Source organism: Rhipicephalus microplus, unplaced genomic scaffold, assembly GCF_043290135.1.
Source record: "Rhipicephalus microplus isolate Deutch F79 unplaced genomic scaffold, USDA_Rmic scaffold_43, whole genome shotgun sequence".
Lineage (NCBI taxonomy): Eukaryota > Metazoa > Arthropoda > Arachnida > Ixodida > Ixodidae > Rhipicephalus > Rhipicephalus microplus.
This window is the reverse complement of record NW_027464616.1, coordinates 2,993,437-3,011,827: the sequence shown is the minus strand read 5'-3', so window position 1 is coordinate 3,011,827 and position 18,391 is coordinate 2,993,437. Positions and strand designations below refer to the sequence as shown.

The 18,391-nt window shown below is 42.1% G+C and overlaps 1 long non-coding RNA gene across 3 annotated transcripts in view; it reads left to right on the top strand.

Annotated features, from left to right (window-relative positions):
- Positions 1-361: 361 nt before the first annotated feature.
- Positions 362-18,391, top strand: part of LOC142787061 (uncharacterized) — a 46,053-nt gene continuing 28,023 nt past the window's right edge. For 2 of the 3 annotated variants that reach the window (XR_012889236.1, XR_012889237.1), the window contains exons 1-3: positions 362-583; positions 7,825-7,957; positions 10,175-10,289. This is a non-coding gene — a long non-coding RNA (uncharacterized LOC142787061). Of the gene's footprint in view, positions 584-7,824; positions 7,958-10,174; positions 10,290-11,188; positions 11,394-18,391 lie in introns of those variants that run through there. The other variant, XR_012889238.1, reaches the window with a different exon arrangement.

Sequence of the window (18,391 nt, the reverse complement as noted above, 5' to 3'; positions counted from 1 at the left end):
AATGATCTTGTCGATGCAATTAAATTAACTCACTGCGTGTTATACGCAGACGACACGACTATAACTGCAGCTGAGGACTCTTTAACTGCTCTTACTTTACACTTGAATAACACACTTCTAGATATTACTAAATGGTGCTACGAGAACAAACTTAGTATTAACCCAGCCAAAACCAAGTTTATGATATTTAGGTCCGCTCAAAGGCCATTGCCTTTTCATCAACCCTTAACCCTAGGTCCTGACTCTATACCCACCTGTGATACTGTAATTTTTCTTGGTGTACATTTTGACTACAATTTAAAGTTTAATCTCCACACTGATCACCTCAGAAAGAAAACTGCATTCGGAATTTGGTCTATAATAAAAGCTCGTGAAGTTTTTCATATAAACGTACTTATGTCTCTGTATTTCGCCTTCATTCATTCCCATATCATGTATGGTATCGCTGCTTGGGGAAACACGTATGACTGTCATCTATCACCCATTCAGAACATACACAATCAGGCGATCCGCATTATCACTAATAGCTCACGATACTCCAGTGCAGGCCATCTACTCCAAGACAACAAAACCCTACCTGTTCGTAAGTTATTTTTTTATAGCATAGCCGTTCTTCTGTTTCAATTGCGCAATGCACTGCTACCGTTTGAGTTCATTGATTCAGTTTTCTTACAAAACAACAATGCAACCAGATTTGCAATGAACCTTAACTTTTTGCTACCCGCGTCGCGCACAAATTATGGAAAAATGACCTCTGCCTTTGCGGCCATTACTTTTTGGAATAACATGCCTCTTTCTGTTAAAACGATGCCCACATTGTCATCATTCAAAAAGTCGCTTAAAAGTTTTCTGTTAAATTATTAGCTGCCTGTATATGGGCTTTTTGGGGGCTTTGCGTTTTTGGTTATGCCATTTAGATTATTGCATTTCGATTGACAATGTCCGCCACTGAACGAGATGTTTTTTTTTTCGTTCTTTCTTTTTTCTTTCCTTATTTGCCTTGCTTTTTGTTGCCTGATGTGTCACTTAGCCTATAATAATTACTCATCACTCTATATTGTATAATTGATTTCCATTCACTCGTTGCTTGTTAACTTGATCTGATTTTATTGATTGTTATAATGCATCGAGGGTCCCGTTACAGTTTTTATCTTTGGGACCCTCGTCTGTATATTGATATTACTGTACTACTTTTTTGAAGTGAAAAATAAACTGAAACTGAAACTGAAACTGCAGGCTACGTAAGTTTGTATTCCATCAGTACATGACTGAGTTAAGAGCGACGTTGTGTGAAACCGAAACGAGAGAGAAGAGAACCAGTAGCTCGTAGCAGCTCATTATGTTGCAAGGGTGTGTTGAACAACTTAGTTGCAGGAGAACTGCGACGCACTGGTATAAGTGCTAAATGCCAATTTTACCATAACTTTTACCCCTACAGCTGCCGCTCAATAACTTTAGTCTAAATGGTACAAATTTAGAAACTTCGTGTAGTTGTAGGTGTTCATAACTGATTACAGCTAGACATAAGAATATGACAGGTGATAGGCATTTGTATTTGATAGCCCGGCATTGTCTCTTTGACTTGTCTCAGCTTGTTCAGGTTCAGTTGGTGCTGCTGGCATTCCCATGAAGGAGTTTGTAGCCCGTTAATGTTGATAATATGACTACATTTCCTCATTATTATGGTCATCTCTACTACCCAAAATATAGGGTAGTCAGGTTAAGGCAGGTGGACTAGCTGAGAAGAAATTAAGTGGTTACACCTAGTGTAAGTTTAATCATACAAAATGCATGACAGCGAAAAATATGTATTGTAAGTTGCTAAAAAAATTGCTCCTCAGTGCCAGGATTTCGTGAAGCTACAAAAAAAATACCAACGAACCATCAGTTTCAAGCCAGTGGTTCTGTATGCATAATAGCACGTTTTGTATAAGAGTATATTGCAATCTAGGGTTATCGCGTCGAAGTGGCTTAGATATTGAAACTACTAAGAGGCTGTCATTCAATATCAATGACAGCCTCTTAGTATATGCAATTGTACAAGAATTAAGTCCTTAACTTTTTATTCTACTAGCGCACCTCTCTATTAAAAACACAGCGTGAGCGGTGCCTGTCGGCGCGACACTTTCTATTCTAAATATCTGATAGCGTACGATGTCACTGATGTCATTAGCCTTGCGTTCTTGAAAAACAACAACAGGAACAATACCTTGATTATAAGACTCCACTGTGTAATAAACAACTATTGCCTTTTTAACATCGTCGCCTTTCTAAAGCTCCGTGATATATATTTGGTTCATAAAAATGTGCCTTATAGGAAACCTATATGGCATATTATCTTTTGGAAGGCGTGAGTAACTTTTATTTCACGCCCGGCCGTATACCACCATGTAAAATTTCAATAGTGAAGGTGCACGAGAATCCGTATAAAAGTGTGATTCTAAGAAAATAAACTGTTGCGTCACGTTTTCCTTTTCTCGTTATATCTCTCTCTCTCTCTTTGGAGAAAAGGCACCGTAATTATTCGCTGGTATTCACAACATCGTAACGCAAGCTTATTCAAGCTTATTCGTAATGAGCACAGTACATCGCGTCTTACATGGTTCATTTTTATTCAAGCAACGCCAACCCGTTTCCTAAATTGTTTTATCCAGCGATGTTGCTAGACAGGAATCGCCTAAAAACAACAAATCTATTCGTGTTTCGCGATGCCTCAAACAACCTTACTAAGGTAGATGTCATGTTATTTACCCGCGTATGTTATGTGTGTTCTTTTTTTAATTTTATATTTACCTTGACCTAAGAAAAAAAAGTACATTTAAGGGCTCGCCTTTCTTTGTTAGACTCAATCATCATCATCACCACCACCATCATCATCATCATCGTCATCATCATCATCATCATCATCATCATCATTATCAGCAGCAGCAGCAGCAGCAGCAGCAGCAGCAGCAGCAGCAGCAGCAGCCTCACTACGTCCGCTGCAAGACAAAGGCCTCTCGCATGTTCCGCCAGTTAACTTGGTCCTGTGCTTGCTCCTGCCAATTTATACCCGCAAACTTCTTAATCTCATCTGCCCACTCAACCTTCTATCTCCCCCTAAACCACTTGCCTTCTCTGGGAATCCAGTTAATTACCTTTAATGACAAGCGGTTAACCTGTCTACGCACTGCATGCCCGGCCCATGTCCATTTCCTCTTTTTGATTTCAACTATGATATCCTTAACCCCTGTTTCTTCTCTAATCCACTCTGCTCTCTTCTTGTCTCTTAAGGTTACACCTACCATTTTTCTTTCCATTGCTCGCTGCTTCATCCTCAATTTAATCTGAACCCTTTTTGTAAGTCTCCAGGTTTCTGCTCCGTAGCTAAGCACCGGCAAGATGCAGTTGTTATATACCTTCCTCATGAGGGATAGTGGCAATCTACCTGTCATAATATGAGAGTGTTTGCCAAATGTGCTCCACCCCATTCTTATTCTTCTAGTTACTTCAATCTCGTGGTTTGGCTCCTCGGTTATTACCTGCCCTAAGGCGACATAGTCTTTTACTACTTGAAGTGCACTGTTACCTATATCTATGAAGGTTATGTATAGTGGTTGGCTGTATTCTGAGCATTTCTCTATTACCTGATTGGTAGTATGAATGTGGTAGATTGTTGAGTAGCCTGTTCGAAATCCCGCTTGTTCCTTTGGTTGATTGAATTCTAATGTTTTCCTAACTCTGTTAGCAATAACTTTTGTAAATAGCTTGTATACAACGGAGAGCAAGCTGATCAGCCTGTAATTATTCAAATCCTTGTCATCTCCTTTCTTATGTATTAAGATGATGTTAGCATTCTTCCAAGGGTCTGGTACTCTTCCCGTCAGGAGACACCTCGTAAACAGGGTGGCTAGTTTTTCTAACACAATCTGTCCTCCATCTGCAGCTGATCTGATGTTACACAATAATAATAAGATCTAACAGACACGTATACCAAGGAAAGCATAGGGGACGTTACCAGAATTATTTAGAGTGTAAATGTTAAGAAAGAAACGTGAATGAAGGAATAACTTGCCGTGGGCAGGGACCGAACCAGCGGCGCTCAAATAACACGTCCGATGCTCTACCAACTGACCTACTATGGCGACCATCCATCCTCCTGTCCACTTTATGCGGTGTATAGCTGCATGAAACGAGGGAGCGTTAGGTCAGCGACACCACTATCGTGGCGAGTGTGACTCAATACTTTCTATTTCTAAAATTTTCTCCCTCTTGCAATAAATTACTAATAAATTATGCTTTATTTGTGTTTACACCTTCTCACTGCAACCTGTAACTGTTTCCTTTTTATGCCTTGTCTGGCTCTGAGGGTGCTGATGAAATGAAGCCCAATTAACAAATATTATTAACAGGTGTTATCTGTTAAAGTGAAACCAAGTTTTGTGCATGAAACATTAGAAGTACGCTTGAAAAAAAGCAACGCATAGAATTTTTTAGTTGTGGTGTGAAATACTTTTTTTACTTCTAACAAAGAAAATTGGTTTCATTTGTGAAATTTATCAAGTTTCAATACTAATGCGTGTCTTGCTATATTTAGTATTTTATTTTATTCATTTGTTCTAAAGCTGCCTAGGCCTTAACGGATAATATTTAATTAGTGTAGTCAGTTTCATTCGGCAATATTCAACTTATTCCAAGACAGGAGGCATTCGGTATCACTCATACAACACCGCCGCACGCGCCCGATCCAGGAGGCCATGCTCATACCCAAAGATCGTGGAGACGTAATGTTTGAAATACAATCAGCATTAATTCGATACGAAACTTGCACGTATGATTGATACTTGTTGAACACGTTTTGTCTACTATACAATATTGAGCCTTCCTAACGCCAGCAGATTGTTGGCGATCGTAAAAGTTGCAGTTGAGTATTAACAAAGCATTTACTTCCTTTCTGTATTCAATGTGATTCCATGGTCAAATGGGGAAGTTAACATAGTCTAACCGAATGGCTATATGGGAATGGCCAATTCATGTACACAATGAACTAAATAACTGAAGAATAAAGCAAGCAATACAGGAAACACACATTTGAAAGCTCACTACAGTCATGTTTTGACCACAGTCCTTGCGTATAGCAAAGATTTAGTGAATATATGTTCTTAAAGTACTGAAAACACGTTCAAAATGCAGTTCTTTTTAATACTTCTTTCATGAGATGGGAGCTTCGATCTACAGTGGATTGCTTTAGTGTAGCTCCATATATCGATTTGTCTCTCTCATTTCAAGGGTTGCAGACACGTGGAAGTGTAAATCCGGCTGATTCTAATCCCCGTTTCTGCGCGAACGTTTCGACACGTCACGCTGTCGGCGAGTCGGCGCAGATTGTGACTTTATGCTTTGATGTTTATATCTCTATATACCCGATTTTTGTTCTTTACCCTACAACTTGTATGCATCAATACATAATAAAGTTAAAAGTGCCTCATCACTTTATTAATAAGAAAATAAGTTTCATAAGCTCATACATTTATTACGACATGACCCGTCTGAGTGCTCTTACTAAGGGAACACCACTTTCATCTGTGAAATATTTAACAGTAATGACTTAATTTTTAACAATACAAGGATATACCTTTGTATTTGCGCTTGTTGGCTGCCCCCCCCCTCTACCACCTTTTTTTTTGCAGAGCAATACCGAACATTCGCAAAATCTGTAAATGGAGACAGAAGCGTGCAGATAACAATATTATGTTAACCAAAAAATAAATACGACTGTCTTATATGCTGAATTTCTTGGAACTGACGAAGCATTCAATTTGTACACGCGTCTATTTGATGTTAAGTTTGAACACTATATATAAGTTATTTGCACAATTAAACTTCGGGGGTTATCAGATTGAGACACCACGAAATGCATAATGCATAAGCTTCGTACAGCGATCCCCATCATCGCGAAAGCTAGTCAGATATTTTGAAAAGCTCTTTATTCAAGCTGTAGAGATTCACCGACCGGGCCATAGACATAACGCCTAAAATACTAAAATGCTCAGTGATATTTTTTTTTTGTTTTACAGCAAAGCCTTTATCTTCGAGCTTTAGTGTATGCTTTAGAAAAAACAATATCGTCATCATTAACCAGTAAGCTACCAATCGCGTCCTCGCAATCAACTACAGAAGGCACGCTAATAGAGCATAGCATAGTAGCCTTCAAAGAACTAATGTAACAATTTTACTATTACGAAGAAAGAACTATTACAGAACGTAAAATAAAAAGATGAGTGTCCCGAAGTATGAAGCTGCAACGAAACCCTCGTTGGTGGTTACAAATGGATACATTTAGTATAGTTTAAAAAGTTGGTGAAAAAGAGAATTGAGTGTGAAGAGGACCGATATGTAAAGGTGGAGAGGACTGAAATGAGGGCTGGACAGCGAGTTCAGATAGAGATAGAAACCATCTTAATAATAATAATAATAATAATAATAATAATAATAATAATAATAATAATAATAATAATAATAATAATAATAATAATAATAATAATAATAATAATAATAATAATAATAATAATAATAATAATATCTTGTGTTTTGCGTCAAAAAACTGTGATATGGCTATGACAGACGTCATAGTGGAAGGCTCCACAATTTTTCATCACCTAGTCTTGCTTAACGTGCATCGCACACTACACCGGTCTCTACCATTTCGCCCCCATCGAAATGCGATCATCGTAACTTTTGGGTCGGCAGCCGAGCCCCATAGCCTCTGTTCCACCGAGGCGGACATAGAGAGAGAAAAAAAGAATATAAAGAAGAATAAAGATAGAAATGGGCATATAGAAAACGAAAAATTGGGAAAGAGACGAAAAGGCGCCGAAATGAAGAGACAGAGGGGAAAAAAGCACGCAGCTCTTCTCGTTGCGTTCTCTATTCTATTGGTTCCGAGAACAGTTTGCGTAGATGCTCGGCAGTGTCCCTGTAGGCTAATCATTCTTTGCCCCGCTCGTGTTCTAATTGTGTGCTTAGATTCCGCACATGAATCTAAGCACACACTTTTGGTGCGGCTACCATCCGTTTCAATGACTAGGGCGGCCGGTGATCGAAACAGAATAGCTGTAAATCTTGCTGCCGGCACTCCCACACTGACTGGACCTCTTTCTTCGACTTCGCACCCACCAAGAATCTTGGGGCAAACATTCTTCACTATTCTGGCTAACAAACCAATCATTGCTACAAGAACCTAAGGTAAACAATAACGCATACATAAAGAACAAACACGACAAGTAGGAGCACTTGTCCTTGTCGGTTGCGTAATTTTTAACAATGAAGCTGTTTAAGTTTTGCGAAATTCCGTTGTCATTCAGCATTAGGTGGTTTAGTGTGGAGCCTAACTAAGAGAGGGGGACCGTAGCCTGTCTATGCCGAGGGACCCGAAGCCGAGAAAAGGACACAGTATAGTGTCGCAGAGAGTGCAAAAGGGAAGTGACGCTCAGAAGCGGTGATCTGGAGCTGAGGAGGAGGCAAAATAGGAGAGGGAGCTTGAGGCATAGCATATACATTTACAATTTAGTATACAAAAGGTGTGAAAGTACGGTGAGGGTTGGAAGGAGGAAAATGGGAAGAGGCAAGTGTGAAGCTTGCCATTGTCATTTGTATTATGTATTGCAGCAAAATGTAAGAAGGAGATACGTCGGGGATGATGAGGAGGGGACATGATAAACTTTAGCGTAGTTTTGTGTAGTATAATAGCTAGAGTTGGGACAGGGAAGTAAAAGTGAGAAGAGGAGGCTCCTAACTATGCTATTTCCTTAAGTATTCGCATCATTATTGCGTAACTTTTTTCAGTTTCTGCGATGGATTTTTGTTGCAATATAGTAAGACCAGCCAGTCCAGCATGGATTTCTTTTCAAGTACAAACGAATGAATCGTAACAGTTTCTGAAATCAACAGGTCCACCAGACTGGTCATAGACATGATAGTGAGTTCATTGGGCTTGTTCTATCTTTTTTGTCTTTTCGCCCATTTATTTCGTGCTTCAGAGCTGCACGCAGGCAATCATTCGTGAAATTTCGTTAAGCGTTTCACTCGTCTCATTCTCTCGAACCTGCGCTGAATCATAGCTGTGTCTGAATGAACGTCCCGCACGTGTCAACCTTCCGAGTTGTCCGAATTCATTCATGTGCCAGCACGCGCATAATGTATGTTGAAAGTTGAGAAAGGTGGAAGCAGCCATTAGAATCCATTATCAGCACTGACCGAGAAGCTGTCAGTACCCTCCTTCCTTTCGCAATCCCCGCGTTCTCTAATGGCCTCCATTTGTGAAGGTGTGCAACAACTAGCGAATATCGCGGATGATCGCGGAAGCGTGGTCCTGGCTGCTTACTTGCATAACGTTTTGTTTTTCACCTTGTCGTGACGTTATACGCGATTCAAGCACGCTAGAGTGGTCTTTATTCTCAGCATGTAACGTCAGGCTTTTCTTTTACTCGTCCTAATGACTTGTACTTCGTTCCTGTTTCCCATTTTATTCTTTTTATTAGGGGTCTGTTCGTTGTATGTAGCGTGTTGGTGGTTCCACTCCGGCAACGTTCTTCCCCAGTAATACATGCACGCAGGCGCGTGTTCCCCACGCAGCGCGCAGAGTTAGCCCGCGGGCAGTCGTTTTCACCCGCACACTTCGCTAAGCGAACCACGAAACATGCTAATGGCCAAGCTACTCAAACAGCCGCCGGCATGTCGCCATCAGCCCACATCAGCTGATTCGTGCTTAATACCGCGTCTCAATCTTGCCACACGCCCTTGTCATTTTCTAAATGTGTGCGTTTTACTTTGAACCTACTGTAAGCAAAAGTACTTCCGTGAGGTACAGAAGGCTGCAAGGCAGCTTCTCGCCGCTTCCCGCTAGAAGCCTTGGTTTGCTGCCGCCGAAACGAGAGCTCATTTCCCGCGTAGCTCAACGCACGCCTGCGTCTGTAGCCACACTACTACTTTTGTTGATATCGAGCCACTAAACCATTTCCGAAGACACACTTGAAAAGAAACAGCTATTTATTTACAGATGGGCCCGTTTGCCGGCAGAGAAGGATTAGCCTTTTTTGCACTTCAAGGATTGCAATTTTTCGGGGTTAGCGCTTTAGTTTTAGCTCCTAAGTAAGCCAAGACACTATAGAGTTCTCCCTGACGCTACTATTGAGTATTGAGGCGCGATGTTGACGCCTTACAAACACACCCATAGTTATTTGAGAACCTGGTTTTCACGCAGCTCTCTCAATACGCCACATGACATATTTGAGCAACACCTCATTCAGGCCTGCCACCTCCATCGGACTAGTTACACAGGAGATCGTCTAGTATAGCCTCGTTGAGCCCAAATAAAGCGTACCTATGCGGTTTATGCCTATGAAAGGAAAAAAAAACGCTGTTTCGCGTTGCCACGCCGACGTGTCGCGATGCGCTGACGACGTAATCGCCGAAACAAGATGCCTTTATATTATGCCTGAGAGGCATTTACTGCGTTGAAGTTGCGAAGCACATAGCTGTACACAGAGCCCTCATTGACTTGTGTTCTGATACCAGACATAGCATGCAAGTAAGGTACGGGTGTAGCCATGAAAGGTCTCTGCTTTCTTAGCAGCCGTAATTGAGGAATGAAGGATTCCACTGAAGCAAATAGGACAGACAGCATTGAAGAGTGTTGCGGAAAGAGCGTAGTTGAACGTAGTCTGAAGGCCTGAAATTTGATTATAACCTTTAGCACCTGCATTCACGAGAAACTGTAAGCCCTCTCTTTGGAAACCTCTCATGAAAACATCAAAATTATGGAGCAATGAAGCAATCAACCGTGAAGCATAAACCTACACCACGATGCTTCCAGCCACCGCACCATAAAGAGATGTTACTTCATAATATATCAAGTCATCACCATCTGTGGCCTTGAAGACAATACCGCTTATTGAATTATTGGCTCCAGTGGCATTCTCTGTTCAAGAATTTGGCTTCGAATCACGTCACAATTACTTCATGTGCACCACACAGTAATGTTGATGAATAGCCCACGATCGTATCTCTGGCAGACGAGTGGTTGGTTCTTTGGTTGCATTGCGTTCTCTTGTTTTCATGCACGGCTTTCTTTGAACTAATAAGTGTGCCATGTTTTATAGAACTTTTCTCGCGCCATTTGCCACTTTCGTATTAGAATAATCTACACGTGCCACGGACATCCTAGTCACTAGGCTCTAACCAAAATAACAGGGCAATACCAGAAGAGGAGCAATCGGGAGACCGGTGCGAAGCTCTACTGATGACGCAAGGTAAGGATCAGTACCTCGAAATATATGAACAATTCGTGCAGCTTGCTCTAAGCCACGGAATGCTGGTTCGCGGCGGAGCTGGTAGTTAGTAACCTGGTTCGAGGTTTGGCTAAAGGTTTACCCTATCGCTCTCGGAGCTCTTGCTTGGCACCTCCAGATTGTTTTACGAATGTCCTTAGAGTGAGATGGATCAGTAATTCTGTTGAAATGTTTGCTCCACTGTTTTTTATTCTCTGCTAATCGTGTCACGTGTTAGTTAGATGAAGGATTTGTGTATTCATGGAAGCACTGCAGAGTTACTGTGTAGTTTTTTCCACAAACGAGTGGCACATGAAATCCAAGAAAACACTCAAGATCTTAATGTTTGCTTTATTTGGAATGAGCTACCGTTTCTTGTCACCCATGATTTAGGAAAAGACAAGAAGAAACAAACATGCAAAAAATACCACAAACAAATTAAAAAAAGACAGGTCATATGAAATCAAAAGCTTTAAAGTTTTCAGCGCAGCGCTTTAAAGTCCATCCCAGCTTGCTGTGAAACGATGCACGACAAACGAAGAAAGCGGGACCACCATGAACAACTGTTCACCATCCCCGAAGGGACCATTCACCTGTTTCATTGACAACGCAAAAGTTCGACTGATTGCTTTCTGCATAACTTAGCGGAAAATAGTTATACATGAGAACTGTATATCATGTGAGTGGCACAAGAAAAGGACACTGAAGCCACGGGTACTCATTATGACCTATACGGTCAGCGAGTCCATGAGAACGACCAGGTTTTTAAATTGAAAAAAAGAAAGACAGGACGAGTGTTCAATATTGAAAAGGAGATTACTTGTGTGTTTTTGTCCTATTCTCAAACGACTTCACTAACTTTCGCGCATTCCACATTCCAGAGAAACGTCGAGCGCCCCACAACCGGTTCTGCCAAGCGACTGCTCCATTCTTTTTGCATTCTTCGTCACTGGTCTCGTCAGCTTGTTTCCTCACTCTCTTTCTTGACCCCCAAAACGATTATTGATTATGACCCCCAAAAGGATTATTATCTCAGATATCACTTATATAATCAAAATATATTTTTCGCCAAAAGAAGTGCGTGTATGAGTTCTAAGAGTCGGTACCGAATACACAGCCCTAGCTCAGTTCACTACATTTGTAAAAAAAAAAACTGACTCTGATTTCAGTTATTCATGTTTCATTAGTTTAGTTTATGCCCGACGCGGTGAACTAGTGACTAAGGTAGTCGTTGCTGACCCGCAAGTCGTGGGATTGAATCGCGGCTGCGGTGGCTGCATTTTAATGGAGGCGAAAATGCTGGGAGGTCATGTGCTCAGATTTGGATGCAGGTTAAAAAACCCCAGGGGATCGAAATTTCCGGAGCCCTCCATTACGGCATATCTCGTAATCATATGGTAGTTTTGGTACGTCAAACTTTACATATCAATCAGTTAGCTCAGCTTGCATGATTGACCAAAATAATTTGTACGCAGTGGCAGACCTCGACTTGGCGTTAGTTATTATGGAAAGCCGACAATTATTACCGTTTATGTATACTGACTAGACCAAAAAAATTTTAACAAGTTAGGTTTTCATACACAAATTTATATCTTCTTACAGAATCAACCAATTATTATGATATTTTCAATAATTGCACAACTCATAAGTGCTCCAGATATGACTGCGGTGTAATTAAAGTAATAGAATATATGTTAAATAAAAACACAAGCTCAAAACAACGCACTATCGCAATTAGCGCTATTTTTTAACTGACATCCTTTAATATTACTCTATTATTGATATCCTGCTTCATTGATAACCCAACATTACCTAATCTTAGCACTACCTCGCAAGCATGAGACGTGATTCAAAAAGAGCTCACTCACCAGTTTTGCGACGCACCAGCGACCGGTGAGTCGCTCACCATTCGCAAGATCACAATGTGTCGTTCGCAGCCCGGAACCATCATCACACGATTCAGGTTCATACAACTCCTTTCTGTCGATGATAACCTTCATTGCCCCTTGTAGTTATTCGTGATATCCAGAAGGTGGACCGAGCGATTTCTTTTTTCTGAACGTAGCCGAAAGCTTCGCTCTATCCTCACTGCACTGGCTTGGTCTGCGCCATGTTGTTTTGTATAGGGAATGGTCGCCCGGCGAGGCCGTGTACGTCACTCCTCCCACGGCCAATGAAGCTGCCGAGCGATGCGCCAGAGCATTGCAGAACGACCGCTGGAGAAGGGAAATTAAGGAATAAGGAAATTAGCCCAATTTTTTTTCACGTTTACTTGGTTCGTCACCCACCGAAGGAAAGCGGTGGAAGACGAAAGTATATGCTCCGGTATATTTTGGTTTGATTGAGGCCACCGGAGCAGAGCGGGACATCATTCCCCAATTCCTCCCTGCAGGGTATCTTTTTTTTTTAATTTATAGACTACTTACACATGGAGGGGCCGTCACAAACGTGCATGGCTTATATTTCTCATACCTTCTTCTGCCAATGATTTGAGATGGCGGGAGTGTTGTTGGAGGCTGGCAGTGGTGAAGTGAAGTATTGCTTCATGACAGTAACGCATGCGAGCAAGAGGAGCCTCCATATATTAGGTGTATCATTGCAGGAAACCCTACGATTGGTGATTCGGTTTGGTGATGCTATTCCATTGTCAACTGCTTCTGCGGTGCGATGACGCCACCTAATAAACAAACAAGACCCTCCTACCACTTATGCGTGACAGTATCCCGTTCCTCTCTATCGGAACTCATTCAGCTTATGTGATGACCACGCTAAACACTTACACAGACATCGTCCTTGAGATCCAGGCATTGGTGCAGCAAATTGAGTATATTTCTAGTGGCTTCTCCGACCAGAAAACTTCCTTCATTACAACAGGAAACTGGCAGTCGTGGGCTCCCTAGAGAGAAATTTGTGGAAAATAAGCAGTGGAATGCAATTATTCATGCATGCACGTCTCTCTCGAATTTTTCTAAGCTTATGGCATAATCGAAGCAGCTGGAAAGTGTCGCTCATAATTCTCGTTTGGCAGTATTGTAATCGTGAGTAATTTTTTTCGTCTGATTTATTTTACTTTGATCATATATATATATATATATATATATATATATATATATATATATATATATATATATATATATATATATATATATCCGGGCCATGTTGGTGATGGAAGTTACGAAAATTTGGCCGGAGGTCAATATGATTGTTATCGCATTAAGACACGAGTAAATGCCTTCGCGATAAGTTGCCGCCGGTATAAGATCAAAGCAATATGCTACAACAATTGCGTCAATTGTGAAGGTATCCCTTTCTAGACTGCTTGATTTCCTTCTCTGAAATCTTCCACTCACAGAAACACCTCTGCGAGGCTCACAAGCCTAACGTAATTAAGTATCTGCAGTCTGGCTGAAAGCTCACAATGTCACTCGAAAGTCTGATGCAACAGAATTAAAGAACTCTGATACCCTGTAGCCACCCACTCGGCTGCGACGCAAATATTTGGGACATTTACTGTGTGCACCCACTAAAAAGAGAGGCAGCCGAAAAAATACAAGCCCGTTGCCGGTATGAAATAAGCCAGTAACGAAACGGGAAGCTTAAGGCAGAAGGGGAAGGAAGCGAATCTACCGAAGCTTATTTTTAGGCTCGCTTCAATTCGATCACTGAGGAGACCTCTTCTTAGAGCATCGTGTATTCGTCCGGCTTCATTATCAGGTATACTGGACAACTTCTGGCACAGATAGGTTGGAAGAACGCCTCGAAAGGTGCGGAGAGCGCGGTGGCGGTTCGTTGCACAATGATTGCGGAAACAGGCACTGGTTTGAAAGGGCACCTGCAAGACGGAGCTATTACGTGGGCGAATCTCTAAACACGACATGTGCCATTGTATGCTGAGCTGTATACCCAGGTTCTTCGAGTGAAGGGTTCCTGTCACCGCAGCCGTGGCCTAGTGGTTAGGGCGTCCGCTTCGGCTGCGGGAGGTGGCTGGTTCGAAACCCACCGCCGGGCACCTACCGGATTAAAATTGGGCACAAGCATCCCCCGGCCAGACGCCCGGCTTTCTTTAGGGGGATCGCTCGGGGCAAGCTTCGCTAACTCCGCTGTGTCTGTTTCGAACGGCACAGCCTTTGCTGAGGCAAAGGTGGTTGCCGCGGTAAGCGGCTCAAACATTACGAGTGCAGACGCAAACGCGCGCAGCGAGCACACGTAGTGCGCTTCGTCACTTACTCGACCCCTCACACGGGTCCACAGCTCGCGGCGCCAGCGTACACTGACATGATCGGTGTGCGCGCATCTGCCCACACCGGCGGACTCCATTATACTTATTTCAGGAGTGATACAGTTTCTGACAAAAGTTGAAGATTCACTGGGATTTAGAAATTGAAATACTGTGGGCCTCAACTTTCATACTATAGGCCATGAAAGTACCTCTTGTGGAGACTTGATTGCTTTTTACAGTCGATTTAGAAGGGGTGCGTTTAATTGCGCTTTCTAGAATCGTTTCGAAATGGTATCTGGTGCTTTATAGAGATAGCAGGGAATGAAACCAGTTTAGCATCGCTTTGAAACACGTAGTAGAACAAGATATATCGACTAATTTATGAGGCAGAGATATGCATCATTAAAGAGATAATCTACCTTTGAGTACGTCAAGATGAAGAAGCTGTGCACGACGTAGAATTTTCTACATCAAAGTGTACCAAGAAAACATGCCCATGCCTTTTCAAGAAAACGTACAAAGGTGCTGATCAGTGGATACAATATATCACGTTTTTCTAGGACGTTAGTTGATTGTCGCTTAGCAACGGAACAGTTATCACCATCCAAACGTCAACAGTAAGTGAATTTCATGATTCTTGGCACCGTTTCACAACGATACTTAGATTTCTATCGAAAGTCCGAACGTGAAGTGGACACGACATAAATCACTTCGGAAGAAAGAGGCAAGCGCAACAAAAAACACAGCACATCACTTTACTGCAATCAAAGGAAAGTTACACTTTAGTGAAGCAGCACAACGCCGAGGATATGGAATCGCCATCTTTACAAGCTATAGAAGAGAGATTGCTAGCGGGCTATTACGTCAACAAAAATGACTCGTACACACACACACACACACACACACACACACACACACACACACACACACACACACACACACACACACACACACACACAAACACACACACACGCACACACACACGCGCGCGCGCGTACTCGCACATGCACACGCACACACACACACGCACGGACACGCACACGCACACGCACCACACACCACACACCGCACACACACACACACACACACACACAAACAAGCGCAATACTATCATACGAAAAGCGAGAAAACAATCAATTGCGAAACTATCGCTTTCGACGTGATGAGTGTGCACTGGTGAGTTATCAATCACGCCAAGGCTCTGCTCAACGGGAGTCACTTAATCGTCAGAATCGCGTTACTTCTTAAAGCAATTACCGTCATGAAATGGTGCTTCTCGGGAGTATATTTATATTCGGGGTGGCTTCCAGTGCGCCCATTCATTTTCTCGATACCTCTTACAAAGAGTGATAGTGGACCTTCGACGTCCGCTTTCGCGAGTAGCATGTCCTTTTCTGTGTACGATGTCCTTCTCTCGCGAGATGCGCCTAACGCCGGAAATAGGGTGCCTATAACGGGTCTAAAGCCTGTGTCCTTCTTTGCTATGTTCACGCCGCTCTTTCTGTAAAGGGTTATATTAGCAGCGGGGGACGTAAACAACGTGAAATTTTAAAAGCAAACGTCTTTAAAACTGAAACTAGATTGAAACTTGAAAAGTTAGCGTGAAAACGAAATGACGTCAACTGTATGAATCACGTGACTGCAGATGACATCATCCTACCGTCATCTGTAATTACGTAATATGTACCGGCATCACTACGTCCCGCATCAACAGTTCTTGATAACTCCATCTTTTATGTCATCATAGATTACTTGTTATCACGTTACAGAATGGCAACAGTTCGTCATGTCATCAGGACATCCCCAGGACGTCCGCTCTTGGCATCACATCATTGGTTGGTTAAAGTTGCGTTGATCCCCATGGCCATAGAAGAGCAAGTGAGAGGCAGAAAACTAAGAGGAAATGAGAGTAATAATATATTCAAATGAGACGAAAAACAAGCTGGAGTTTGCTTTCGAGTCATCTTACGCGGATGCATAAGTGGACCACGTGTTTATTTTTATTTATCTCCCTTTTAGGTTTTGTAAATGTAGCGATGTGAGTTAATGGCACTTTTGTTGGACATTGCGGTTTTGTTTTCTCGGTCCGGTACCCTTTATGGAAGTTCATTTCCTTGCCACACACAGAGAGAACTCTGAAGAAATAGTTCCATTCTGAACCTATTTTGATGAGTCCAGTGGGGCAAGTAGCGTTATCAAGGCTCATTGGCAAAAACCCAAAGTCTAGAACTCATGTCACTAACAAATGAGACGTCGCTATAACTGCTATATTAACGGTTCTCAGTCGCCTATGTGCAACTTTTATTTAAAGAGCGCCAAGAAATCTGAAAAAGAGCAGGAAATAGTACCTAAATGAAATGGTGATTTTACATGGCTTCGGAAAGAGCTCAAATCAGTCGCGGTATAAGAATGCGAAACATTTTAAGCTCCCTAATCTCTATCCGCAGTGTAGGGTAGCATACCGGTCGCTCCAGACTGGTTAACATCCCTGCCTTTCCTTTCCCTCGTGTTCCTCATAGCAAATGAGATAAGCTATTATTGAGCGCTGTGTTAACATGGTGTGTAAATATAATGTAGGCCACACGTGCGTCGAACATGTCAGTTAGACCTTCGAGCTTTAAGGCAGAATGTTAAGCGCATTAAAAAAAAAGATGTCTGCGATCACCAGTCGGGTTACGGTTTCTAATATATATATATATATATATATATATATATATATATATATATATATAACATGCAGTGTAAAAGAAAGAATCATCAAAAATTATGCTATGACTTAAGAAATGTGCCTTTGATAATAAGACATTACCGAATGTGATATGATTCGCTGGTGTCGTGGCATTCGAATCAACCGCGAAAAAGTAGCGCACAAGAACTTCGGGATAAAGGATCAAGCGCAACAACAACAATAATAATAATAATAATGATAATAATAACGAAGGAGGTTGCTGCACAAAGCACTAAGCTGGGAAAACTCGAAACTGCGAAAATGGACGACTCTGCAGACTGGATGGGCTGCTCTATCTTGTTTCTAGGCCTTAGCTTGGTAATGAATGTTGCTTCTAGGTTGCTTGTAGGTCGTTACTAGGCTTTAGCTTGCTGATGCTAGGCTGTTACTACGTCCATTCTCAAATCAAAGAGGATCGACTTAAACAACGCGCAGTCGCAAACACGACAGGGATGTCCAACGAAAAACGAGGTGACGCTAAAACCAAGCGCTTGTACTTTCCACAGGCTTACAGGCACGTCGTCGTCGGCGTAGGCCATCCATCGATTCGGGGTGTTCCCGCATGCACCATTGCCTGTACCGTTACGTGGTGTGGCTCTAACTGCTGTCTGCATTGCTTACCAAATTTAAATGGCACTTATTATTTCATGATGATGATACTCCCTCCAGCCGCCGTTCCTTTTCCATTCCGTAGGGTTGGGCTTACTGTTACTCTGTTCATTTTTTTAGTAGACCAGTTGTGATCAGTGGGACTCATATTTTCTTAAGAACTACGAGAGGGTACTCTGGCACTGCGATCGTTCGGCGACCATGGGAATGATGGGTAGTATACGGAATTTTCCCGGCCTTCGTAATTACGGACCCCGAACGCACAAGTGGCTTCGTTTATTGCTGTGCATCCGTTTCGCTTCTACTGAAATGATGGGCAGTTATAAACTCTGCGAGTTGGTTTGAAATGGTAAACCTGAAAGGTTTAAGTACTGAAGTGCAACGGCTGAACATTTGCCGATTTTCATTTTGTCACAAAGTCAGTTCAAGTGATGCGAAGTCAACCGAAGCCAAAAGAACAAAAACCAGACAAATTCCTGCACTACTCATTATTCCCATGCTCGCTGAAGCTCCGTGCGTTGCCGCTCG